The sequence below is a fragment of the Oryzias melastigma genome, linkage group LG5 (assembly GCF_002922805.2).
Source record: "Oryzias melastigma strain HK-1 linkage group LG5, ASM292280v2, whole genome shotgun sequence".
Lineage (NCBI taxonomy): Eukaryota > Metazoa > Chordata > Actinopteri > Beloniformes > Adrianichthyidae > Oryzias > Oryzias melastigma.
The window spans coordinates 17,370,091-17,379,691 of NC_050516.1; the positions used below are offsets into that span (position 1 = coordinate 17,370,091).

General features: G+C 35.7%; 1 protein-coding gene across 2 annotated transcripts in view; it reads left to right on the plus strand.

Annotated features, from left to right (window-relative positions):
- Positions 1-9,601, plus strand: part of slc2a9l2 (solute carrier family 2 member 9, like 2) — a 116,442-nt gene that overhangs the window by 44,603 nt on the left and 62,238 nt on the right. The window lies entirely within an intron of this gene.

Sequence of the window (9,601 nt, forward strand, 5' to 3'; positions counted from 1 at the left end):
CCAACATTTTTCCTTTTTGAAAAACTATTTTTTTTTTTTTGCTTAACCATGCAGTGCATGCTAAAAATAATTGGATTTCTTTGATATAATGAAAAACCTGATCAAAGTTACCTGCCCACTTTTAAAGACACGTCATGGGTTTCAGAAATTGGACAAAGATGCTGTTTCTGAGGTCAAAGTGTTTCCAAAACACATAAATTAGCTATTAAATGAATGAAACATGCTAGGCTGTGAACTGGTGTTGGTCCGAAACTTGAAATAGAATAGAATAGAATAGAATAGAATTCAACTTTATTGTCATTGCACATGTCACAGGTACACAGCAACGAAATGCAGTTTGCATCCATCCAGAGTGCTTTAGCAGGTATAAATATGTATCTACAATGTGCAAAGTGGAATAAATAACAGTGAGAGGGTATAAAACAAGTATTTACAGTATGTAAACAGTACAGGTGAATTATTCAACATATAAAGTGCAGGTAGTATGCAGGTAGTGGTGATTCAGTCCAAGTGTTATTGTGAGTGATTTAGAAAAGATACAGAGTGGTGTTGTGGCTAAGTTGTCAGGAGGCAGAGTTCAGGAGTGTGGTAGCAGTTGGGAAGAAACTGTTCCGGAACCGGGTGGTTTTAGTCCGCAGACTCCTGTAACGCCTGCCAGAGGGCAGAGGAGTGAAGAGTCTGTGTGCTGGGTGGTTGGAGTCCTTTATGATTTTTCCTGCCCTTTTCAGACATCGCTTCTTGTAGATGTCCTTTATGGCAGGAAGTGGTGCTCCAGTGACATGCTGGGCAATTTTCACCACCCTCTGCAGTGCCTTCCGGTCTGCAGCAGAGCAGCTCCCGTACCAAACTGTAATACAGTTGGTTAGGATGCTCTCGATGGTGCAGCGGTAAAAGTTCACCAGGATGTTGCTGGACAGGTGGTTCCTCCTCAGAGTCCTCAGGAAGAAGAGGCGTTGGTGAGCTTTCTTTACCACCTTGGAGCATGCCGTTGTCCAGGAGAGGTCCTCAGAGATGTGGACTCCAAGAAACTTAAAGCTGTCCACACGCTCCACCACCTTCCCTTTGATGTGGATGGGTGCGTGTGGGTCAGCGTTCTTCCTGAAGTCCACGATGAGCTCCTTGGTCTTCTCTGTGTTGAGCAGCAGATTGTTGATGTCACACCAATCTGCCAGACGATCCACCTCCTCCCTGTAGGCAGCTTCATCATATACAGTATTTAAATGTGTATTTTTCATCCTTTCTATTTTTCTAAGATTGAGGAAAAGTTAACATTTTGTAGACATTTTTTATTAAGCCAAAATTGTTTATTTTATTAACTAAATCTAACCAGCTATTCATTTTCTTTATAGTTGAAATAATGTGGAATTGTTTCTGCTGTAAAGCTAGCACTTATATAAAATGATATCATTTTAAAATTGATAAATTCTGGATGGGCCATTTTTACACATAAAAATAAATCATATTTTCTGACCATGTCTAAACTTCTTGCTGGACATTAGGGAAAGACACTATTCAAAATTCCTGTAAACAAACTAGTAGTGAAATAAGTTGAATGCACAGTTCTCTGAGCGGCTTTTTTTCCTTCTGGATAGAAAAGGAAGTTACTCACTCAGCGACACCAAGCTTCTTTCTTGTTTCCATCTTTTTATTTTGTATTTTTTATTGAGGTTTGTCTTGCATGTTTTTTAAACATTAATATTATTGTTATGCAAATCAGTGTTGCTACATTTTTATCATTATTGTTGCATTTAGCCAATCTTGTATGAAAAAGAATTCACTTTTATTGTACCTTTTATGTGTTGCTAATTTCCACAAACCACTAATTTACCTTGCTCCTTTCCCCCTCGCAAACACCCAAATTGCTTTTTAATCTTTAAGCTGCAGGATCATTTCATTATTCCTCTAAATTTCAGTGTGTGTGGCTCATCATCATGACTAGAAATTGTATTTTTTTTTTTTTTTGCTATAACCTAGATTCTTTCAATTCAGATACTGATTAAGAGACACAACATCACGTTTAAGATTTGAAAAGGACAATATTAGGTTTCGCACAGCAATTACTGGGTGTTTTGTCCTGTTCAAAGCCACTTACAAGTTTGTACTAATTTAGAGGGATGTGGAGTAAAGTTTCTTGCTAAGGGAAACATGATTTTCTATCTTTTAAGCTAAACTGCAACCGGCTGACAAACCTCTCCCCCTTAAATTAATATAAATGCATTAAAACAAAATTCCACTAATCAAATGGCCAAAGATTTATCAGCACAGACTGAAATAGGAGTCTTTTAAAAGTAATTTAACAGTGTTTATCCACTGCAGAAACTTCAGAATCATTGCAAACCTTCGGCGTAATTCAAGGTTGTTGCCAACAGAAGTTCAAATGCTGTTTCAATGGAAATTGTGCTTTGCCTGTGAAAACTCTTAATAAAAGTTGTTTTGACTTTTGAAGAAATAAACTGTGGAAATGTAGTCATTAAAAAAAAAAAACGAAAAAAAAAACTTTAGAAAAAACACTTTTGGAGGGATGAAGGGAAGGCATTGAAAAGTGTTTACTTTAGGAAGGAAATAAAAGTTTGACAAAATAAAATCAATGTGGAGAAGAACAGAAGGAGTTTGGTGTGGCATTATTATAACCACGTAACATTGTTTTAAAGCAAAAGAAACTCCTTAATACAATGAAATGTTAGGGCCATCTTTAAAGAAAAAACAAGAATAATTATTTCAAGATAATAAAATCATAAAATAATGATAAAGAGAATAAACTCATAGATTTATAAGTAATAAAGTCAATATTTTACAGGAATTAAGTTATTTTTTTTTATAACGTACGAATCCAAAAATCATGAGATTAAAGTCAGAAATTTATAAGACGAAAGGCTGTTTAATGAGAAAAAATAGGAACAACAACAATAATAAAAAAATACATCCATAAAACTTTTTTTCCTCATGCTTTTACAACTTTAGTTTTGCATGTAAAATTGGTTATGCTTCTCTAATACTCCATCGTGAATCTATGAAACCAAAGCTAAAGTAATCAATCACATATCTCTCTTACTGAAACACAAGATTCTTTCTTTTTTTGCTGTTTGTAATCTTATTAGTAAACAGCCTTTTGCCTCTTAATTTATTCTCATAAATTCTCAATTCATAACTTATTCAACTATAACTTTATTCTTGTAAAATATTGACTTTTCTAGTCATTTATTCTCATAAAATTACATTTTTTTTCTTATAAGTTAATGACTCTTTTTCTTGTTCAATTTTTACTCTTTTTCTCATGATGTTAAAATTTTATTTTTACTAAATTTTTTAATATTTTTTTCATGGTGGTCCTAATTCTGCGTTCTACCTTTAATGGCATTTTAGCATAATATCAACATGTGATGTATCTTATCTTGAGCCAAGATTTAATTATTAATTTATATGACATGGTTAGTTTTTTTAATAGTAAATTTAGAAGGCTTAAAAGTTTAGCAATAATAATGCCACTGACTTTGACAAAGTGTGATAATTCATCCAAAAACTGATTGAGCGGTTAATCTATTCTTGTAGCTCCTGTTCATATCTGTTTCTTGTCTTCAGCCTTTACTAAGGATGAGAAGATGTTGTTCTTCTGTCATCTCTTGACAGTAAAAAAAAAAAATAAAAAAAATAATGAAGTGTCATTCTCACAGAGAAACTACCCTTTGTGAGCAGTAATGACGGGTTTACCATTAAATCCAACTTTTGATCACTTCTGGTTAAAAATGCTCCTTTTTTCGTGCTCCAGCATAGAACAACTGGCTGTGCTTTACGCAGGAGATTATTGTCTAGTTAAAGGACAAGCAACCCAGATTCCCTTCAAATCATCCCTGCTGCTGCTGCCAGCAAACGTTTCGCTGGCACGAGTCTGAACGGTGCTGTGTCTCTGCACTGCTGGCATGTGTTGCAGCCTTGCAACTGAGAGAATTGTAGTGTATGGGCACAGACCTTGTGGGCTGGCGCTGCAGTGTCCTATTATTGACACAGAGTGCCAGACAAGAACAGCTTGTTCTCGGTACGCTGTCTTGTCAAGTGCCTGAAATGGTCTTATCCTCGTGGCTTAAAGGTTGAGAAGCTAGAAGATAAGTTAGCCAATGAAGCCGGCAAATCTCTGAAGATATGATCAGGATTTCTTTATTTTGAGCTTTGAAAATTATCCTCAAAATGCTCTTTTGTAGGCTATGAAACATTTTACTGTGTAATATCTACACTTTTAATCTCACACCTGTCAGCATGCAGTGAATAAACAGTTACATCATTATAATTTGGGGCATTATACGAAACCAGGAGCTGTGTGTGAGTTAGCTTGTACTTAATTAGCACATAAATATTTACATAAACTAGTTTTAGTTAGAAAATAATTATTGTGATAAAAAAATATCCTGACAAAATGATTAGTTTGTCTCATTGAGGATTGCATAGTTCATAAATCGTTGTTACATTACTTACCAACTCTCAAAAGATACATTTTACATTTAGATTCTAATAATAAATTGTTTTACTATGACTCTTTGTCTAACTAGTTTTACCATTATGTCAGTTTGTTGTTTTTTCCAGCTGTAAAAAGCCAGCTGTGTAGAATGTATTCATTACTTATAGTCACTGCATTTGTCTTCTCTTAGTAACGATGGGGAGCAGCTACCATGTCTCATGGCAGAGTCTCATAAGTAATTACTGCTTACTAAATGATTACCCGTGAGCACTTTTCTTTTTGTGCACCTTCAAATTAAATTCTGCTTCATACTGAGTACTTTCTAATAACATAATTACTACTTGCCTATTTGTTAATTCCTAAGACCAATTTAGAGATACAGAATCATTTATTGACCCGCCAAAGTGAATTTCGGTTGTTTTCAACAGATTGACTGTTATCTAATTAATATCTTCATAAAGGTCAATGTTATAGCATCCTGCTTTTAGTTTTTTTCTTATATTGTTTCAACAACAGGGCTCAAAAGACAACAAATAATTTGTATTTTACACATATGTTTTCTAGTTCTTTCAATGGAGATTTGGTCATGTTACTATGAAGCATTTACTGTATTGAATTCATCATCAGTTAACTGTATCTTTTAAGAGTTGTGTCTTGCAAAAGGCATAAGTCATGCTGTTTTCTTTCCTTCCACTGCACAGAGCTGCAGCTTGGCAGGTCTGGATCTTGTGTGGTCATTGTACGCTCAGTGTGCCAACACGCTCCCACATCCTAATGACCTGCTTTTGGTCTCCATCTGTTTTTCTGAGATTCTCTATTCTGGGTTATGTCCTTAATCTCTGCACCCACCTGCACTTCCTCCAACCTTTGGAGTTGCCTTTAGGGAGAAAAAGAATTAAAGTTAGGAGTCTCCAGTCATGTGATGACCTCTTCCAGCTGAGATTTCTTCGTATTTGCACCACTTTTACTGTACTACTATTCTCATGTACATTATGTTTCTAATTGCAATTACCCCAAACCTGCAATTGATTGGCTAACTGTCCAGGGCGTACCCAGACTTTGCTCTAAAGTAGCTGGGATAGGCTCCAGCATCCCTGTAACCTTGCACAGAACACATGGGGAAGAGAGATAAATTACCCCAACCGACTTTCTCTTGCCACTATAGTTAAAACGTGTTCAAGTAGTTCCATGAAGAACGTACACATTGAATTGTCAATTGAAAATGACATCATTTGAATTATGGATGGAAAAAAAATTCTGATTAGAAACTGTGAAATACAATGCTTTCTAATAGATGAAAAGGTTCAGAACAAAGTGCATAATATTATTCTTAAGCAGTTGGTGTTAAAATGCTTTATTCTGTGATCTGAAGGAAACAATTATATTTTATATAAAAAAGAACAAAAATGTAGAAACATGTGGACCTAAAATAAAAAAGATAAATAAAAAAAAATATAACTTATAGATTTCTTGTACCACTCAACTCTCCCCAGGTGCATTTATAAATTACCTTGAGTTTAGCTTGCATAGCACGATTGCATATAAATATCTGACATCCCCACAAGCAACAGTCAATGCTCAGTTATTTGAACCGCTGTAAATATATTTATTTGCTAATTATCTATCTCAGAGGAGCTTTTTGAACTCAATCCCATGCTTTGGCTGCACCACAAATATCTACACTTCTTGAGGACCTTGTGGGATGTTCCTGTTCACTCACTCTTTAATGTGAACCTAACAAGTTAGCAGTTGAATTCTGCCTCTTTGTTGACAGTGTATTGATATTCCCACCACAGGGTTCAAGGTAGGTCAAATTAAATATTTCCGTCTTGGTATAATATTTTTGCTATTCACAATATACCAATTTTTAATCAAAACTAGAAAATAAGTTTTGTTATTCTTACAAAGTTCTTAGGGTGGGGGGCCACGATTAACCAAGTAAATAATTAACATAGCTTTTTGAGTTTTAAAGTTAGAACAAGGTTTTGAATTTTCTCATGTCAGAATTTTTCTAGTGGGTTAAAAATAAAGCTTTATCCAGGTGAGATTCTACATTCACAGCTTCATTTGAAGCCTTTTTAGTGCTGTGTGCTTTAAAGTGCCGGTTCATGTTATCCCTCACAGCAGAGCTGTGCCGTACACTCAGACGGTCCTGTGGATAAAGGACGGGTTAATACAATGTTGAGTGGTGCACACTGGGAAAATCTTCAAAGGGCCACGGATTTTGGGTTTCTTGCTTTTCATTTTCTGAATGGAACTCCAACTTTGCTGTTGTGTGAATATTTGCCACTGTATGCTACAACTACAACTTAAATGTCTCACCAATAATCTTAGTTCTAGTAGCATTTATAGGGATAAATTAATTGTCAGATCATATGGCAAAAAAAGTCAGATAAGTAGCTCAAAAAATAGCCTGTGCAACTGCTGCAGCATTACAAAGTAAGTGTGCAGCTTAAATATTCAGGATAAAATTGGAAAACTAATCAAAAACAAACTGAATTGAAATAAATGAAAGAGGACTTTTGTAGCACCTATTACATGAAGGAAGAAATGACACTCATCCCAACTACTTTTTAGCTAAAAGTGTTACATTTACACATGTTCTGGAATGCTAGAAAAAAAAAAAATCAAATTTCGCTTTAGCTAGTGTGTGAAACGAGCTCTTTTAGTGTAATTGTATTACCAATATGGCTGTTATGTAAACAGCAGCCACTGTCAGTGCTGTGGGGGTTAGAAGTCAGCGCTAGAGGCATAATGACAGAGTTCAGGATGGCTGCCAAGACCGCCTCATTTTTTAAATGGGGGTTTTACCAGAGAGGGATTAGCAGATAAAGAATGAGATTAACAGATGTGCCACTGTGACGGTTTACTATTCCCCGGCTGGGTCAGACCCCCTGCTGGTGCCGTCATAGTACCAACAAGCTTGGTTGTGGTACACAACCCAGCCCTGTTTTAAAAATGACTGCCTGGTGAGAGAATACAACTAACAGGTGTGCACCGAGGACAAAAGCTCTCTCCATCTATTAGCTTCATCTTGTCGAATTTCAAGTTGCTGGGGCAGCAGTTTGAGGATGGAGACTGAGGGTTTGATCTCTCTGGAAAACGTTGTTTGGATGAACACACAGAATCCACTCCCAGGGCAACGTGGTGTTTCATTTTTAAAATTATTTTTGTAAAATAACGCCAAAACAGGCGATTGTGTGCACCTTTGGGAAAAAAAAAAAAAAAAAAAAACATCTGCTAGTACAGATTTTTTTTTGCACTTTCATAATTGGAATTTCCTTTTATCCATGTGTAAAAAAGATTTGTGGCTGTAGAAAAAAGGGTGCATGTGTAAAAAAAGATTAATAGCTTTAAATATGTTATGCATTCTGGCAAAAACAGTTTCTGTCACATATAATTTTCTGGTCTAACAGCAAGCATACTTGTGTTTTTTTTTACAAAGTGCACACAAAGGTCTACAAATATGGAATTATTTTGTTCCGTAAACATTCAGATTCACATTTTAGATATTCAAAAATGTGTACATTAACCCTGTAAAGGCCATTACAACAAATAATTGACAGAAATTTCTATTTTTTGGAATTAAGATGTTTTTAAAACCTTTTGATTAAAATCCACAAAAAAGTAACATAGAAACATAGATTTTTATGGCAAGGAAAAACAGGCAAAGGTGTGGTCAAAATCAGGCTATGGTGAAAAACTAGGAGTGAGGCAGGATAACAACGAAACCAGGCAAGGGTCAAACACCAGGGAGATTAAACAAGAGAAAATGCTCAGACTGTCTCCGAGGCAAAAACAAGACCTCACAAATGGCTGAGGTGGGTTTAAATGCTAGATGGTACTGATGATGATGGAAACCAGCTGTGTAAACAGGAAGCAATGGTAGTGGCTGATAGGAGTTGTAGTAAGGTGACAGCAGGGTTAAAACTCTGGTGAGGGCTCCCTCTGGTGTTCAAGGGTAGTAACTGAGGGTGGAACCATGACAGTCACTCTCAAAGTTTTGAAGGCTCGCAAAAGTCTTTCCCTCCAAAAATGTTTTGACATTTTATGGAAGCAGCCATTTTTAAATAAGCAGGAAAAGCCCTGCTACTGCCCCTAGTGGAATGATGATGAACTACAGGGAAGAAAACATAAAAGGGGGTTTTAAATGGGCCATAACATGATTTCATGATTTACTTTCAGAGTAAACTATATCCATTTATATGATCATATATTACTTATGGAACACAATAAATCAAATTATTTTTGAAATATTAGTTATTTTGATTAGTTTTTTCCTACCCGGAAGTAAAACGACTCAATTCCTGAGGCTCCGCCTGCCACGGCGTGTGGCTGCCGCCCATGACATAAATGCATGAACAGATCAGATATAAATGTTTATATTGTAGCCTTCAAAAACCTAAAGCTAAACTTGCAAATACAATGTTTGTGTCACAGTATTACATTTTGGTATTTTTTACTTTCAGTTCTTTTATTTTTGTTGTAACTCTTCTAAATTTTGCTTGAACCTCTGCAGATGTGTTCACGTTGACATTCAACTATCATGTTATCTTATTATTATGCAATGCATGCAGTTGCTACTGCAGTGAATGGAGCCATACAGTGACATAATTACTTGTGGTGGGTCTCTCCATGTTCGTATAATACAGTATGTTACAGTTTGGCTGGAGGATTAAGCTCCACAACAATTTCTTTCCTTTGTTTTAATTTTTATACCGTATAACATCAATTATGAAGAAATGCCTTGGTTAGATTATGAAATATTCTGTAGAAATTCTGATGCAAGAGACATGGCATGACATGATACCATTTGCATATTCATGTAATTTGCAGTAGAACATACTGGACCAGCAGTCTTCATTTACTGTGCAACTGTGAGGAATATGACATTTAGATTTAGCGTTGCTTCACACCATTGAACGGACAAGGTTAGATTTTGTAATGTTCAGTGCAAAACAAAATGGAAATTATTTATGGTTTGACCTGAGAGGGATACATACATCCATACAAGTTTTCTTTTCATTTGTCTGCAACATCCAAAAAGAAAAGAAAAGACTCACTGGAGGCATCCTGACCAGATTTTCTTTGTTTCAGGGAACAAGCTTTGTTGATGCTGCACCTCTAAACTTAGTTGGGAGACCATTGATA